Raw genomic sequence first — 19,009 nt, 5'->3', positions numbered from 1 at the left:
TAAGAATAAGAGAAGAAAATGATCTGTATAGGCTTAAGCTCAATACTACTATAAATCACATTTTTTTTAAAAATTGTAAATTATTAAAGAAAAAAATTTTTTTTTTCGTTTTGGTATGTCTTGGTTAAGGTTTTATTGCTGTGAAGAGACACCCTGACCATGACAACTCTTAAAAAGGAAAGCATTTAATTGGGGTTTAGTCCATTATAGTCAAGGCAGAAAGCATGGTGCTGGAGAAGGAGACTGCCAAATTGGGTGTGGCTTGAGCATATTATAAGACTCACAGCCTGCTTCTACAGTGACATACTTAGCCCCAAAAAGACCACATCTAATAATGCCACTTCCTATGGGCCAAGCATTCAAACACATGAGTCTGGAGGCCATTCCTATTCAATCCACCACATTTCACTCTCTGGCCCCCATAGACTTATAACCATATCATAGTGCAGAAATGCATTTAGTCCAACTTCAACAGTTCCCATAGTCTATAACAGCCTCAAACTTAAAAGTCCAAAGTCTCTTCTGAGATTCATGCAATCACTTTACTATAATCCCCTATATAATCAGTGTCTGGGGCAACCAACTTGGCTACAGGACTAGAATATCTGACAGACCATTTCTTAAGCAAGAATTTTGAAAGACCATCTTACCTGTCTTGGTAGAGTACAGTTATTGCTTTTCCTTATGTCCTGCACATGCAGAAAGGACAGCATTCATACTGTCAGCAGTCAAGGCAAGGACAGTTCTTTGCCCAGTGGGCCATTTTGTGCCAAGAAGACAAACTTCCAAACAGAAATGCCATTGTTCAACACAGATAGGTCTGTCAGTTAGCCATTTTAAAGGTAGAGTACTTCTGAGAGTTGAACAGCATTTGGGCTCTGTTTATACAGTTCATGGCTATTTTTTTATAGTATGTTATAATATTATTCCTAGAAACATTGGTCTGTGTTCCCTTTCTGAGATTGTAGGAATTTTAATCTGGGTATTCCATTGCTGTAACAGATCTCAGCCCCAAAGATTCACTGCTACATTTGTGACATATGTCCTCAGCCTTCCTCTTTGTCCTTCTGGCCCTATGCATTCAACCCATCTTGAACTTCTGAGATAGGGTTCCAGTCCCTGGAAACTGGACATCTACTTCTTGAAGAGGCCAATACGGATGCTGTGATTTTGGTGTAATTATAGTCACTTCCACACCTATGTCTATAACAGTGCCATTAATTCAAAGTCTTTGTGCATTTATGGAAGTCAGCCAAAATATTTGTTTTTTGGTGCTCTTTGGGACTTTTGATTCCTCCATTGGAGCTGTTCTATCATCCAGTGCAGTATTGTTCTGTACATGAGACACTGGGTTATTTAATTGGCCTGGAGAGAAATTTCATCCACAGTGGCTGGAAATATTTGTACTTTGTTTGATTTGGGGGCCTGCAGAAGACCCCCTGAGGCATTTCCTGCCAGAAAATGGTTGACTTGTATATCTATTGTTGATCTGCATTCATTGGTCCAATGTTGGCTTTTGCCACATCTTCTACACAATAATCCAGGGCTGGGGTGTCCCGTTAGGTTCATTTCTAGAAGTATTACTTCTAGGAGCACCCCATGTATAGTTTCCACTCATAACCTGGTATACCACAGTTAAAACATTTGGTACCTGGAGGCCTCCTTCCACCTCGAAAACTTCTTCTCCTATCCAAGCCTCATTACCATAGTTAAGAGACTCAACACTGTTTGTATATTGTGAATCCATTCTTCCAGAGGTGATTATCTGACCTTTAATGGTGTAAGTATTCTTTTGCATTCTGCATTAGCATTGTTAAATGCCAAGGACTCAGTTAATACTTGCCTTAGTTCTTTGTCTGCCTTTTTTTAACAGCTGTGGTCAGCCTTTGTAAAAAATCAGTAAATGTTTCTTGTGGGCCTTAGAAAACTTTTGTGTATAGCTCAGTTGGTTTTCCTGGTTCTGAATTTTTTTTTCCAAGCATTTAAAGCTGCTGTACAGCGTAGTGATAATTGTATGCTCATCATAAGTGGCTTGTACATTTCTATCAGCAAAAGGTCCCTCACCAAGAATTTGATCTTAGGAGATCTCAAAACCTCTGGTCTTACCTTGTTGTTCTAGGATTCTAGCTCTCAACCAGCTTTTCCATTATAACTGCTGGTTATATTCTAGAACAGTTGAGATAACTGAGTCCAGTCATCTGGTGTGATGATATTTGTGGAAGACCACATAATTAACATCTGTTTTTACATATGTTGAGCATATACTATAGGTGACCACCGATTCCTTAATGTTTGTTTTAAATCTCCCATAGGAATAGGTTGCAACTTATATGCTACATATGACTCAAGATGTCTGTTATCTGCTGGCTTCTCACTAATGATGACAGGATAAGCCATTGTATGAGAGACATCTGTCGATGTTATGACTTGTCTGGCCTTGCCCTTCTGCCTATTAGTTCCTTTGTCATCTTTACTGAGAGTTTCTGCCAGAGCTTGCAACTGAGCACTTAGGGTCATTTGCAGCAAGTGAACTTCCTCTGTTATAAAGTATTCCAGAGATTTCATGGAATCATGCAGCCTTTTATGTTCTTCTGAAACACGATTCCATAGCCCTTAGTTTATCAATTAATGACAATCTTTCTTCCTTATAAAGTATCTTGAATAGTGGCAACATTACTCTGGAGAGTTATTGTTTTACCCATTATGCATTCGTCTTTATTATCAATAGAATCAAATCTGGTTGTACATTTATTATTAATGGACTTAAGTTCTTGTAGTAAGTTAGCAGGTTCCAAACAAAGGATCCTTTTATTTAAGTCTTCGTTACTTCCTTGTAAATCTGGGTAGCAGATTCCAGAGAAAGAATCTGTTTATTTAAGTCTTCATTGCTGCCTTGTAAAGACTGGTTAGCAGATTCCAGACAAAGAATCCGTTTACTTAAGTCTTCATTGGTACCTTGTAAAGCCTGTATCAGTCCCAATAATGACTCATCTTTGTTATTATTATTATTAAACTAGCTTTTCAGTGGTATGTGAATTATTGTGCTAAATGCTACAATGGTGACTATACCAGGAAGCTCATATATGTATTGTAAAAATTCATTCATTATACAAGCAAAATTTTTTAAATTCTTGTGATGTAATATTTTATTTTGGGAAATACTCGAAATTTTTAAAGAAGATTTTTATTATTTTTTTTATTTATTAATCAGTTTTAAGGTGTAAAATTATCAAATACTTTTACTTTGAATGGAAATCCTTAATTGCTGTTTCAGTTCTTGTTGATGGTTTTTGGGGGTGTAGTGTTGTTTGTTGGCCAGTAGGTGTCGCAGATGAAACACCTAAACAGGTCTGTTGTAATCTGACTCAGGTCCCTGAATTGCTTCTGTGAATTAAGCACTTACCCAAGCAACCCCTGAGAACTAGGTAGGGTTGCTGGGACCACAGCAGATTGTATATAACAATGAGGCAATACACCAATGAGAAGGAAGCGCTCAGGCACGGTCAGGCACCTGGCAGGAGCCACCTGTCTGACTGATGCTATAAGGCTGGTGACAGCAGGCAGGACACGGCAGGGTGCTGAGACTGGACTCAGCTGGAGTGGTGGAAGCCTGTGCTTGTGTGCACTCTCAAGGGCGGCGTCCCAGGGTGTCCTGGAATTGGTAGCTGTTACACTGAGCAATTTTTAAAGTAAGGAACAGTCTGCTGGTAATCTCTAAGTAGGTGGGGTTCTGAACCTATCTGGCTGCTACAAGCATGGAACTAGATGGGCGCCTAGTGCGGGCACCTTTCTCTGGTGCTCTATCCACTGAAGAACACGTGCTTCTGGCCGTGGTTACAAGAACCGCTGCCTTGTGAGTCACCTGGCCAAAGAATGACTGACTCACATGCCTTGTGAGCTGCCTGGTCTACAGGCTCCCTGTCGGGCTGCTGTATGCAGCTGGTCGGTCACCTGAGGAGTAGTCAGGCCATTCCTGGGGAGTTTGGACTGTATGGGCTGTGCATGTGTTAGGGTTTGGTCACACAAGTAGCCTCAGTGGTGGGGCTCAGATCCACATGGTTGACACTGAATGGCTGGAGGGGCGTTGCTAGCAAGGCTGACCTGCAGCAAGCACACAAGCCTCTGAGCCAATGGGCTGCTGCTGCCTGAGAGGCTGCAGGCAGGAGGTACAGGGAGTGTGGGATCTTTTTGTCACCAGTGCTACTTATTAGAGATCAATCCCAGTGAGTATTAAATGAGTAACAGGATTTATTAAGATATAAATTCAGGAAATACACTCATGAATTCAGAACGGAGTAGGAAGCAGAAGTCATCCTCTGATCTGACCAGGAGCAAATTCACCTCACAGGTAGGAGCAGGGGGAAGGGGCATGTGACCATTCTCCAACTCCTTGAAAGAGGTCACATACAATGGCAGGAAGTACCATCTCCTTTGGGCCATATAGCCCAAATGTGGTGGTATTGTATTCCCCAAAATATTATGCACCTTAATAAACTTTTCTGCGGTCAGAGAACAGAACAGCCACTAGATATAGAGGGTAGAAAATGGTGGCACACACACCTTCAATCTTAGCATTCCAGAGGCAGAAATCCATCTGGATCTCTGTGAGTTCAAGGCCACATTGGAAACAGCCAGGCATGGAGACACATGCCTTTAATCCCAAGAAGTGAGGGCAAAAAGCAGAAAGGTATATAAGGCATGAAAACCAGGAACTAGGCTGGTTAAGCTTTCAGGCTTTTGAGCAGCAGTTCAGCTGAGATCCATTTGGATGAGGACTCAGAAGCTTCCAGTCTGAGGAAACAGGATCATCTTAGGAATTGGCGAGGTGAGGTAGCTGTGGCTTGTTCTGCTTCTCTGATCTTCCAGCATTCGGCCCAATAATTGGCCTCAGGTTTGATTTTATTAATAAGACTCTTTTTAAGATTCCTGCTACACCCAAGGTCATGGGCAGAGCAAATAACACTACAGAGTAAGTGTCCTTTTTATACCATGTGTGTGAATTTTTTCCTTACATTTTTAGAATTTCAGTCTAAAATCCAGTCTTACATAAGAGTCAGATATCATTTTTCTGCATATGAATATCTCATTTTGTCAGTGCTGTTTATTGATAAGACTTCTTCCAAAGAGAAATTCTTAGATTTTAAGAAAATATTGTTCATTAAACTAATAGTTAACTTCTTAGTGTGATAATAAATCCATAAGATGCTGGATTAGATGAACATAGATGAAAAACAAAGATCTTAAGTAAAATATTACAAAACTAAGTACAGGCATATATCAGATCATCCACCATGATCAAGTAGATTTATCTTTGAGATGAATGAATGGTTCAACATATGCAAATCAATAAATGTAAAAAAAAATCATATAAATGGGCCTAAACACACCCATGATATGTTAATAGACATATAAAAAGCCTCTGACAAAATCTAAAATGCCTTCATATGTAAAGTTCAAGAGAGAGTAGGCCTGGAGAGAAAGAACAACAACATAATAGTCTGTATGACAAACTAGCAGACGACATTACCCTAACTGGAGAAAAACTCAAGCAGTCCCATTAAAATCAGGATGAGAGGGCTGTCCACTATTCCCCTACTTTTCAATTAGTGTTCAAATTAGTGAGTCAAGAGAAGGAAATTAGGGATGTAAGTAGGGAAAGAAGTCAGATTATTCCTATTTGCAGATGAGATTTGCATGTAAGGGATTCCAAAATTTCCACTAGAAAAGCTCTAGAAGCAATCAACATTTCTAGCCAAGTGGCAGGATACAGAAGCCTTTATATACACCATCAGCAACTATACTGAGTAAAACAATATCCTGAAAGTAAATAAAATGGTACTAGATGATAACACCAATCAATACATCTATGTAGATGGAGGAAATATCATGAGGAGCTACTGGTAATTAATGACTTCTAAGAAAGAAAAGGAATTAACCTTCACCCTAATTAATTATCCAGTACCAGGTGGTCAGCCCTAAAATCATGTACATACATAAGCAACATGAGATTGTCTCAGCAGGTTGGTTGTGTGTGTGTGTGTGTGTGTGTGTGTGTGTGTGTGTGTGTGTGTTGTGTGTGTAAAGAAAAAAGGGCCATGCAGGGGGCAAGGGAGTGGAGGAACATGGGACTAAAAATAAAAGTTTAATTAAAATATAAAGTTGTTACATTTTAATTAAAAGAAAAAGTTAAGGGTTGGGATTTAGCTGAGTGGTAGAGTGCTTGCCTAGCAAGCACAAGGCCCTGGGTTTGATCCTCAGCTCCAAAAAAAAAAAAAAAAGCACAGAAAAAGTTAAATAATATTGTTAGAGAGAGCCAAACAGATCTCAGATGCAAGGGATATATCTCATTGCTTTTGTTCTTCTTGTTGAGACAGGATCTCACTAGGTAGCCTAAGCTGGCCACAAACTGGCACTCTTCCTAGCTCCTACTCCAGTATACTGTGATTATAGGCATCCTCCACAATGTCTTTTTGTGTTAACATTGTTTTATTGAAAGACTGGAATCAGGTAATGAAAACTACATGTACATCTTTCTCTGATACAACTCCTATTTGAACCTTCTAGATAGATTTTTAAGTTGTTTCAGGTACAGGAGTGTCTATTTCAAAATGATCGTGTCTGTGAAACAAGATTCAGATATTTTTCCCCACATACTCTCATGCTTGTATTCTCCTCAATCAAACCATCATCCATATTATCTCGTCCCTTATCCAAAATAACAGTTGATGATCAAAAGAAGTTCCTCTAATGGACCTTTAAGATACCCATCTCTTCCACAATAGCTCAGAAAAAGTCCTCAGGAAAATCGTTAATGGCAGAGAGGTGGTATGGGGGTATTTTGCGTTGATATTTATCAGAAATCATCTCTAAGGTTTCCAGTAGCTCTAGATAAGGATAAGATAACAGCTGTCCTTGTTTGAGACAAAATATCATGACTTGGAAACTTGCCATCCATTCTGTGTGAAGGTATGCCTGTATGAGATGAGATCACCTTCCTTTTTAGTGATATAATGTATTATATTCCTATTATTCTTATTTCTAGTCAATTAGACTTCTGTTATATAATTAAAAACTGAAAGGTATGTTTTCATACCTAAATTTCTTGCGATTTCATTTCTTTAAAAATACTGTTTAATGAGGTGTTGATGCATGCGGAGGGTGTTCATGTATTGTTGTTTGATTGCCCTTTAACCTACAGACTTCTTATCAGATGGTTTGTGAAGTTATAAGATCACAGACTTTGGAGCCAGCTTTCCCAAGTTCACGTCTCTTGAGTTCCAATTTATGTACTCTGAAGTTGTGGATAGGATTTAATCTCTCCAGTATAGTGCTGGTAACAGTTGCAACCTAGTTAGAATGGTTAGAATTTTAAAATCAGGAGGTGTGTGTGTGATGTGTTTATAAGTGTCTGACATGCATTAGGGGCTATGTAGTCATTTGGTGAATAACTTTGACTTTCAAAGTACCCCTCACAATGTGTAATTTGTTTACATATGAGATTTTTCTAATAGGTAGGCATGTTTTTGCAAAGCCTCACATCACTGTCATATTGAAGCACGTTGAGAAGACTTGTAGTACTGCTATACGCCACTCTGCTTTCATTAAACTGTAGATGCAGGCAAAGCTTATACCAATGCTTCTCAATTCTGGCTGATTATTGCAATTTGGAAATCTCTCAAAATCAGAAACAAGACAGTTCCAGTTTTAGACTCTTAATATATAATTCAGGAAGAAAAGAACAAAGGTAGAGATCTATATTCTGCAAAGTTCCCCAAGGCTTCATGGGAAATGATAGATGAACAGTCAAGCTTGGAAATAAGAAGTCATACAAGCTTTGAGAAAATACCATTTTACACATATCAACCAAGAATTCTAAGTGATTCGCAAGCACTGGTTAGAGGAAATCATGACCATTCTTAGATTTTGCTACTTCACTCAGTTTAGAGAGAAGCAAAACAGGTTATATTGTCTTTTTCTTCAATAAAAAAAAGAAAGTACCATCTTTGAAAATATATTCACCAGGCTTGGTAATCCACATCTTTAATCCTAGCATTCAGAAGGCTGAGGTAGCAAGATTAAGAGACCTTAAGGCTGGGATACACAGACCATATATGTCTATAAATCTTATATATATATATATATATGTGTGTGTATATAATCACACATGACAGAAAATTTCCCATATGCTGCTGCTTCAAAATTCTCCAGTAAATATATAGTAGAGGAGCTTCTCTTCCCTGCTTTCTTCAGCTGTTTCTCTTTATCCTTGTATCTTCCTTTTTTCTTTCCTTTAGCTAGGTGGTTGTAACATTTTAGAAAATTGTGCTGATTGTCAGGACAAGGGCCAGTCTGAATGAACTCTTTTTTTGTGTTGAGAGTGAAACAAGATTATGAGTGTGGACCCTGACTTCCAGGGAGTGCTTCCTTCTCCTCCTAAGTTCTTCTCTAGTGTCCAGCATATAGAAAAGCAGAGACAGAAAACTAAGGCAATGAATGCTGTTAGTGTTTTCTCAGGAAATTAATTGTTTGAGGTATAGATAGATTTTCCTTAGTTCACTGACTAGTGTTGTATGGACCAACTCAGCAAAATCAATTTTTGCTTTAGATTTTAGAGTGAATGTGGTAAGGAAATCAACAAATGAGACTCTACTGCTTGACATTTAAAGTACTTCATTATTGACATTTTTATGTTTACTGTAATAGAATTTGACATAATAAAATAACTCAATTTTTTCTTGTTCTATATATGCCAATTTTAACTAATAGAATTAACATGGATCTTTAACTGTTTGCTTTGTTGTTTTGAATTCTGCCTTTTCTAATGAAAAATAATTATTATTTAAGAAGGCATTATGAGTAACCTTGATCTAAAGTGAATTTTTACTAAATATTATTTTTATTCTTTGAGAATGTCATACATTTATATAATCTATTTTGATCACAATCAATCTCCCCTCCTTCCCCCTGACTGCTCCCAGACCCCTGCCCCTCATCCCATCTTCTCTAAATTTGATATCCTTTAAAAAAAAAAATCTTCTACTCTAGTTGTGTTGGCTCATGGGTGTGGGGTCATCCACTAGACATTTGGCCTACCAGGGGCCACACACTTGAAGAAAACTGGCTTTCCCTCCTCCAGAAGTCACCAGCTATCAGTAGCTCCTCAACTCGTTCCCCACCCCACTGCACCCTTTGCTAGATGTTGATGGCATGATCTTAGGCAGGCTTTTGAAGTTTAACAAATGGTACAACCATTTGTTGCCCCACTATACTTAAAGAAGTCCAAAATACTCTGAGGTAGAAAGGGATCTGATTCTGAATGTTTTATCTGTCATACCAATTTTCCTTATTTCTAGTGAAAAAGGGAAAAAATGAATAATGGATGTCAGTTCCTTTTACTTAAAGTCTAATGAATGCTACTACAGATGCTGAAAGACACATAATAGAAAGACATTTTCTTGAATAAAATGCATTTTTATGTAAAAAAAATATGTAAAAGTATTTAGTAAATACTTAATACAGAACTAACCAACTCACCCCCCCCCATAATAAAAAAAAAAAACATTGCTTGCAATATGGGTGACAACTGTAAGAGAAATATTTCCTGCTTATTTAAGCCTTGATTTTATTTGTGGAAAATAATGGAATTTTCCATTCACCGCCTCATGTAAACCCCTGCATGCTTGGTACTGCTGTATTTATGTGATGTCAACCTGAGTGAAACCATTGGGTCAGATATAAATATATCTGTAAGACGACAGCTCCATCATCCCTCTAGTACTATATTTGTTATTGATAAATAGCAATTTTAAAAATAAACATGAGATTTTGATTGGTTGTATTAATATTTGCATTTTATTATGGATTTCCTGTTTATGCTCATTAAGTTATGTGTTATAAAATAGTGACAAGCATCTTTCTAATCCTATCATATTTTATGATGCTGTACCTAGCCAAGCAGAAATTTTATATTCAGTATTTGGACACTATGACTGCAGCAAACTTACTCAAGAGACTACTCCTTATTCCCTATGTCATTTATGCTTTGGAATGTTTAGTTTTCTTTTAGTAATAGAGAACTTTCAGAGAATAAAGAAAATTATGTATAATTCTAGCACTTGAACAGAACAGTTAATTTTGGATGTTTGTTCTCCTAGTCTTCACCCTACATTAAAAAGAAAACAATATTTCTTGCTGCATATGTATTTTCTACCTAGCTTTTCACATTTTATTGTGATTTTTTTTCACTTCCTAATATAAATACCAAGCATTTAAATTTATGATGGTTTGACTTACAGTTCCTGTAGTATGTGCCAAAAGCTATATCCTGATCTTTTTGGTTAGTATCTATTAGCTTGGTAGATTTTTCTCAGTGTATTAAAACCTTTGACTGGTCTTAGTCTTTACTTTGTACAGCTTCCCGCAAAGAATTTCATCTTTGAAGCAGTCCTGAACTATAGCGTCTGTCTGTGTTTTATCCTCTGTGCTAGTGTATGCCATAGAGGAGGGAGAGGAGGAAGAAGAATCTTCATCTATTATGACTCTTTTAGTCTAAGTCAAGCTCTATGAGCCTGGCTATTGGGGATATCAGTACTACAGAGTCAGGCCTGATTCTCCTGATAGAGAGTATGTCACCAAAATGTTTTCATGAGGCAACCATGCATGAGGAGATGTGGATGTTCTGATCTCAACTCTGACTCACTAATGGCGATAGTACTGGGGTATTTATAGTATAAAGAAGCAGGCAATTTCAGGAAAAGGTGATTTGGAGGTTGTCGTTGGTTGGTCACTTGGATTTTTTAAGTGAAGCAATTCATAATCTATGTATGCATAGTTAAATGGCCTGCCTTTTCATAAGACACACATTCAGGAAATGGCTTTGTCAGCATAATCTGAAGGTGAGTTTTCAGCCTTCTGGTGTCAAAAAGTCTCCAATTAGACATTTACTAGACCCAAGTGAAGGAGGAGTAGTTTCACTCTCTTTGTAAGGGACAAATGTGGCCTGTTTGTTTTTTAAAACAAAACAAAAAGGCTTAGGTAACTGTTAAGTGTTAAGTGTCCTATTTTCAAAGGTGGTTCCTGTGGCAGAGCTACTGGGAGTATGTGTCTTAACTGATTAAAAACACAACTAAGCAAGCAAAGCTAGAGGATTTGATGTGCTTAGACTTTAGTTTCTTGGACATCTCAACAGTTGATGCCTTTCTTCAAAATGTAGTGCTGAGCTAGCCACATGTGCGTGCCATGAAGCCAAAGAAAGTTTCCTAGCTGCAGTACGTTTGCATCTGTGGCCTCAGACTAGTTTTTCCACTCCACCAACTCTTTCTCTACAGACTGCTCATTCTATTCTGTAAGAGAGCTGGGGAGAGAATGCTCGAATGTCATTTTAGCAGTGTTTGTCTTCCCCAAAACAACAGCACATAAAAAGATTTCTCATGCTTCTTCCCATTGTCCCCTGATGTAGAAATCATAGAAGAAAGCCTACAAGAGAATACAGCCCTCTCTTTAATGCCTGCAGCTCCTACATGCTATCATTAATACTTGCTTAAACATGCTGTTGTATTCAGCTGTTTCCATGCCAATAAGCAAATGGCGCCCAGCTCTCTGGGTTTTCCTGTGAATTCAGTTCTCTACAATGCATACAGAAAAGCTCACATAATGTCATGAATTTGTAGTTATATGTAACTGTTTTTTGTTTTTTTGCTATAAAATAGCAAAAACAGCCTTTCTAGCTGTCTTGATCTCTTTGCACAGCATTCTGATTTTTAACATTTATTTTCTACAGATTGACTATTAAGAGTTTTAAATCACTCTGTACTGTTGATGCTAAAATACGTATCAGAAAAGTTGAAGATGTCCCTTAGATATTTCTGCCCATTCACATGCTGCTAGATCTTTAACCCTGTCTCCTGATGCCACTTCCTAATTTTGCTATTTGTATCCTACTCCTCGTTTCCTGCATAATTTAATGACAAAAGTACCTTCAGTCACAAAGGATAATTTAGCCTTTTAATTCATAGTAGTAATCGTCTATTTAGTTTCATTTGAAATTGACTTTCAAGTAAAGGTTTCAGTACAAGCTTAGCCAGAGCCAGAGATTTTTGTTTTGTTTTTTATTTTGTTTTTCCAGACAGGGTTTCTCTGTATAGCTTTGTGCCTTTCCTGGAACTCATTCTGTAGCCCAGGCTGGCCTCGAACTCACAAAGATCCCCCTGCCTCTGCTTTCCAAGTGCTGGGATTAAACGAGTGTGCCACCACCGCCCGGCTGAGATTTTAAAATAAAGTAAAAATATTTTTATCTGGATACAGAGTTTATTTTAAATCCAGTACACTGAATCATTTAAATCAGTGTAGTATCCAGGACAAGAGGGCAAAAATAATGTTTACTCAGTGGAGTAGATGGTTTGTGCTAGGAACAACCATCTACTCCTTTGAGCAATCATTTTTATTTTTCCATACTGTTTCCCTTGCTGCTTCTAGACTTGTACTCATGTGGCTACTTGGGATAAATCTATATTGCCTGGTCTCCTTGTTTCCATTTATTTAAATTCTGTCATCCTTCTCAGATGCAGTCCCTAATTTTCTGGCTGTTCTTAACCATTTCATTGGTTCCTCATATTGTGCAGCTACTGATGTGCATGTAAGAAGACACTTTATTAGCTGCCCTTCTTCTCTAATTATTTGTGTACTTGATTAGTGTTGCCCCATTTGTTTTATGTTGGGAGCAAAGAACGATGCCAGCAGTTAGTAGAGTAAGAACTACTTAGCTACCTAGGAAAATTCTGAAAAGAATTAAGATACTACTTAAGTCTTCTTAACCTGGAGAGACTACTTTACAGTTTTAAACACTTTCATAAGATCCTGGATATAGTGATATACTAAGCTAATACTTATACAATCATCACATGAGATGAACTTACTTTAATTAAAAAAAAAATGCAGGCTATATTTAACAGTATCTTTAGTAAGAATAGCTACAATTTACTCATCTCTTTTCTAAAATTTGCCAGTTAACTGTATAGGAGTCCAGATTTCCTATCCACTGCTAAGTTCAGGCCTGAAGCTCACATAGCAAAAAGGAAAAAAGTTTGTACATTTATTTAATAGAAGTTTTGTGTAACATAATGACCCTTCAGAAATGATGACTTAAAGAAACAAGTATGTTGTATATTTTTATGCTCAGGTTTAAGCTGGATAGTTTTGAAGAGTATAGTTGAAGGACTAAGGGACACCTTTCTGTGGTGACAAACAAGGGTGACCATAACAAGACTGACCTGATCAGCTTCCCCTCTCTGACCCTCTGTCTGCAGAGTAGATACCTCTGAACCAAGGGGCTTGTGATTTACTTCAGAGAGAAAACAGACTTCTTTTACAATCTGCTTTAGGGGAAAAGGGCAGGATGGGTATCAGATATTCCTGCTTCTGCTATTACCTCAAATGCCAAGGTGTCTGTTATAATTGGTATAATATGTCTTGAGCCCCATCGGTGCACTGTTCACTCTCTGAAGCCTCATAAAGACTTTGTCAAGAATTTGAGACTATTTTATAGTTGAAGTACTTGAGTCTGAAAGGATTAAGCAGTTCTATGCAGAAATAGTGTACAGACCCACGTCTCATGTCTTAGAATTATTGTGGGTTTCAGTTGGGTGCATGTGTGCATTTGTGGTTTTCCCCCATCTCTAAAAACAGCACAAAACTCTAGGATTGTCAGGAGGAAATTTGCAATTAACCATTTTACTAATGCAAATTTCTGGTGCTGGAGAAATAAATAAATCATTTTTTAAAGAAAGAAGTGCAGTTCTTCTCTCAAGTTTTTAATATTCATCAGCAGTACAAAATCATTTCCTTGTCATAAATATCATTGTCAATACAGTATTCTTAATCTTATTCAAGATATTGTCAAGTATGAGAGTTTGGCATGTGATGGAACTTGTAATTGTCTGTAGATATCTTGAGTAGCAATGATAATTAAGTGATATGGGCCACTTAACATTGGTATGACTGAGTTGTATATGTGTCTGTGTATCTCTGTCCTTCTTTTCTGTACAGTACATACTTTTAGTTTTTCTCCCTGACAAGCCACCTTTGCCTTTACTTGATAAATATATCTTTTTATGGGTTCTTTTTTGTTGTCTGGATCCTGGTTGTTTTTTTTTTTTTTCATTGACTTGTTTTAATGTATTAAGATGTATCTAGATGAGAAAGCAGTTAGAAATTGGAATAATATAAAATTACATAAAGAAATTAGAATATAAAAGGAATAACAAATATCATATTAATATAAAACACACTAAAAGTGGAAGCTGCGGCGTCAACCATGTAGACAAAGGAGAAAATACCTTTTGTCTGCAGAAGGCAGCGATCCTACATGAACATGGAGGTCTCTGTCTGACTTAAAACAGCTGGCTAAGTCTGATCGTTCCCCTTCATACACTTTCTGAATTACCACTCTAAATATTGTTTTCCTTACTATTTTGTTCAATATCTCTGCTGATTGAGTGTACTAGATTATAGAAGCAAACAAAGAAAACCAAAGAAAGCTAGCTTAACCATCTGAAGTATTGTATGGATTTCGTTTGTCTGTGTTCTGGGCCTTTTTTTTTTTTTTTTTTTTTTTTTTTTAATGCTTTTTGAAACAAGGTCTCTGGTCACCCACATTAGCCTTGAATTCCTGCCTCTACTATTCAAGTACATGGATTACAGGTTAGTTGATAGTTTTTGAAAATAGATGTTACTGTTGGCTTAATTTTTTGAAGTACCTACAACATTGGATGTACAGTATATATAGAATTGCTATTTTCCTAATGATTGGGTTGGGTTAATTAATCCAAAGTTATCAGTTCTCAACATTTTATATACAAAGGGGCTATTGAAAATACCTTTCATGAAATGCCTTTCGTATTAAAAATTGCTTTCTTGTTGCACATGATGAATCAGTAATGCAAGCATTTAAGAAGCCAAGACAGAAGAATTGCCATTAGTCCAAGACTGCCCTGGGCTAGAGTGAGTCAGGGCTAGAGTGAGCCCCTATGCTTAAAAAAGCAAACTATAGTTGTAAACTCTTTAAGTCTATAAACAAAGTTTGGAAATGACTATTTCCAAAGAACGTTCTTGATTCTTAGTACTAAGTGTGGAGTCTGGATTGTTTGCGTCTAAGGTTGAGGAGAAGGGCAGGAGGAAAGGAGGCTGGGTGGGAATTGATGGGCCACAGCGCCAGGGTGTGCTGGTCTTATTTGTAATTAATTGTGGAAAGATCCTTGTTTCTGGTTCTCGACTTCCCGTAGTTCTTTCTTTGAGCAAATTCTGCATGAGACAGTTGTTATAACAGTTTGCTGATTTTTCTAGGCCTGTTTGTTCCAAGTTTATTCTTCATTTCAGTAAGCAATCTAGTCATTATATTTATTCTCCCTGGTTTTTTTTTTAGCATAATAAATTCTAATCTAGATCCAAGATCCTTTTCTATAATGACCTGACTAAACGCGAGTGATATAAGTATTATTATATAGGTAAAATTCAAGGGAAAAAGCATATGACTTGTGACCAACTATCTTAATTATGTTTGCAATTATATCTCAGGGATATGATTCAACCAAGGCCAAGCAATGTATTTGTCCTTTGTTATTAAATTCCTTTAGAGTGCCCTTTTGACGGTATCTTCTTGCTGCAAGTCACCAGTTTATGTTTGTGTATATCTTTACCCTTTTGACATGATATATGCCTCTCTTAATTTTCTCAGCCACAAATATCTCTAAAAGCTATTAGATGAAATCTGTCTAACCAAATGGATAATTATAGGAACCAACTGATCCCCATATTAATAATAATTCTGTACACTGTGCCAGCAATCATTAATAACCTATATTGTTATACTTTAAGATTAGATATAACTACTTTTGTGGCCAAAGAATAATCACATGCCAAACCTGGAGATAATCACAGGTGTAATATGTACTTTTCTATGTTAGGTTGGGACCTGTGTCTTAAATTTTTTATATTATTCAGCACTGAAGACAGCTTATTAGTGACACTCTTACTGTGACATTAGGACCTTTGAGGACCCAGATCTAAAGAGTAAATCTTAACAGGGATAAATGGAGGCCAGGAAGGAAAGGAGAGAGAATCTGTTGATTCCAGTGAAGGTACGTTCATGGTTGAGATAGATCTTTCTTTTCCTTCTTTGAGAGTTTGTTTATATTCATCTGACTGCACATACATGTTTTAAAATAACAAGCATGTGGCTGAGCTCAGTGATAGTGTTTACCTAGCAAACACAAGGCCCTGAATTCAGTTCCCAGGACAGTCAGGGAAGTGCACTATAGTCACAAGTTTAGGCTGTTTTGGGTTTTTTTGTTTTGTTTTGTTTTGTTTTGTTTTGGAGCTGAGGATTGAACCCAGGGCCTTGAGCTTGCTAGGCAAGTGCTCTACCACTGAGCTAAATCCCCAACCCATAGGCTATTTTGAACTTTTTGAACTGATTGAAGAAGTTTTTGAAATAGTAAGTTTTTTCAGAATGTTAAAACATCTTAGAAGTTCTATGAAAAACCTCTGTGTGTTAAATGACTATTTTCCTGGGGACAGTTTTAGCAGTTTTTAATGCTGATTTTCTTACATATTTAGTAAAGATAAATATCAGTGGCTAATTTATTCCTGGTGTTTTATATGTTTATTTACAATTGCATTAGAATGACCTCAATATTTTGATGTACAGATTCATACATAATTTTTATCTAATTAATTACTATACTTTCTTATATCTGGCAATAAAGTTATTAGAAACTATCCAGCACTTATAATGACATATCTTTTCTTAGAATGATTATTTAAAAAAAAAAATCGGGATGGAGAAGTGATTAAGCAGGTAAGAACACTGGCTCCTCTTCCAGATGATACAGGTTTGATCCCAGCACTCATGTGATTCACAAACATGTGTAACTTCAGTTCTAGGACATCCAGTGCCTTTTTCTGGCCTTGTCACACATTGCACTCACATGGTGCATAGACATATAGTCAAAGTACCCATAGAGAGATAATAAAAAAGAAAATCAGTATAAAATATTTTCATTGCTCATTCAGAAAAGTCTCAGTTTGAACTAAGATGACTCAGTGGGTGAAGTGCTTGAGTTACCAAAGTTGGATGCATAGTACTCAAGTAAAAAACTAAACATGCCATCATGTGCCTCCAACCCAGATCCCAAGGGCAAAACAGTCTAACTGAAATTTCAAGTTCCAGATTCACTGAGAAATAGCCTAAATAAAACCTCTAGGCAGCTCCTTACATAACCCCTCAGTCCACACACAGAAAGGTCTTAATTATGAAGCTCAGTCTCAGAATTGAAGCTATGATAAATCAACCAATCATAGGAGTCCCTTTGATTAGCAGTGTAAATCCTTTCCTCATATTTGTTAGGTTTGTTAAAAGACCAGATATTTGTTTGAATGAATCAAAAAACTGAGGTATAATAAAGGATTTATTCTGTTAGTCAAATAATAACCATCAACATTTAGTATTATCCTAGATGATCTTAAGCAAGAACACCTAAGTGGAGGGGAAGTAAGGGATTGATATGTAATGGGGTAATCTTGTTCCCTTTTGATGAAGAAACTCCATTCTCCCAGATATCAAAGAAAGGTACATTTGACCCAGAAAAAGCTATGTACACTGACTGAGGAACACTACCTCCTACCACCTTCATTCTATAGCTAGATCCTTTCTTTTATTCAAAGTACTTGGTACTTAGAAGGAAATTTTACAAGGCCTGTGCATGTATGTGATTTGAAATGTCTGTGTATGGATGCATGAAATTTAAAAGATATCTATATGTAGTGAATCCAGTTGAGGCTCTCTTGTACTTGTTAAAATGCTTTCGTAAGATCCCTTTCTCCATCTCCAAGATGACTAGTTCAATAAGATAGAAGCCAATGTTGATGTATTTATTAGTCTCCACAAGCTGATTCCCGGCTTTGGTTTTCCTTAAACAACATAATCCTTAGAAACAACCAATATATCTTTTGGTTTTCATATAATATAATATAACATATTCTTTCTTTTTGTCTGGTTTCTTCAGCCTGTTTTGTTGTCGTTCCTTGTATATATAGTTTTATGTTGCTTTTAATCAAAGCAACATTTTGATTTATAACTGTTTTCACCCATTTTTTGGATATCAAACCTATTTCTGGTTTTGAACTGTTTTGAGTAATAAATATTTATATGATTTAGTATCCTTTCCTTTGCAAACATACATCTACCAGGTAGAATTGCTACGTTATAGGATAGTTATGCAGTTAACTTTGTAAGAAACTTTCACACTTTTTCCCAAAGTTGTTATATTATTCTTCATTCTCCTTATTGTTACTTATCCTTGCCCACATTTTACAGTTTAATTTATTCTACTAAGTGTAAGTTATATTAAAGTTTGATGAGATAAGTTTGTCAACATTTTTATGAAGATAGTCATAAACTCCGTGATTTTTTTTGTTCTCTTAAAACCAGTCATGCATTTTTTTACTATTAGTTTGAGAATTTCGTGCAATATGTTTTGATCATAGATCATATTCACCTCTTCTCCAATTCCTCCCACTTCAACCCTATTCCCACACTCTCTCTACCCATCCAACTTTGGTGCCCTCTTTTTAGTTCAGTTGTTTGGTTCGTTGGTTGGTTGTCTTTTTTAACCCATCAAGTCTAGTTTGTGCTGCCCATATATTCTTGGATGTAGACTTCCACTGGGATGTAGTCCATTTACCAGGGACTACACTCTTATAAACTGTCAGCATTTTTAAAGTAGTTTTGGGTTTGGGTTTTTTTGTTTTTTTGTTTGTTTTTTGGTTTTGTTTTTTGTTTTGTTTTGTTTTGTTTTGTTTTTGCATTCTAAGAATATTTTCAAACTCAAACATTCTTTTCTATGGGTTTTTTTTATCCTATATTTTGTTGTTTTTTAAATTTATGTGTTTAATCCATTAGAATTAATTTTTAGAGTGATACAATGTATAAAGATTGAGGGTCTTTTTAAGTCTT

At 36.6% G+C, this 19,009-nt stretch overlaps 1 protein-coding gene and 1 non-coding gene across 4 annotated transcripts in view; both read left to right on the top strand.

Moving 5' to 3' along the window:
* The window catches only part of Cop1 (COP1 E3 ubiquitin ligase), a 138,965-nt gene that overhangs the window by 110,008 nt on the left and 9,948 nt on the right, over positions 1 to 19,009 (top strand). The gene's annotated exons all lie outside the window — the stretch shown is intronic.
* On the top strand, positions 14,290 to 14,429 carry LOC118593573. Its single transcript, XR_004946250.1, has one exon.

The sequence above is a fragment of the Onychomys torridus genome, chromosome 11, assembly GCF_903995425.1.
Source record: "Onychomys torridus chromosome 11, mOncTor1.1, whole genome shotgun sequence".
Lineage (NCBI taxonomy): Eukaryota > Metazoa > Chordata > Mammalia > Rodentia > Cricetidae > Onychomys > Onychomys torridus.
This window is presented reverse-complemented; position numbering and strand designations above follow the sequence as displayed.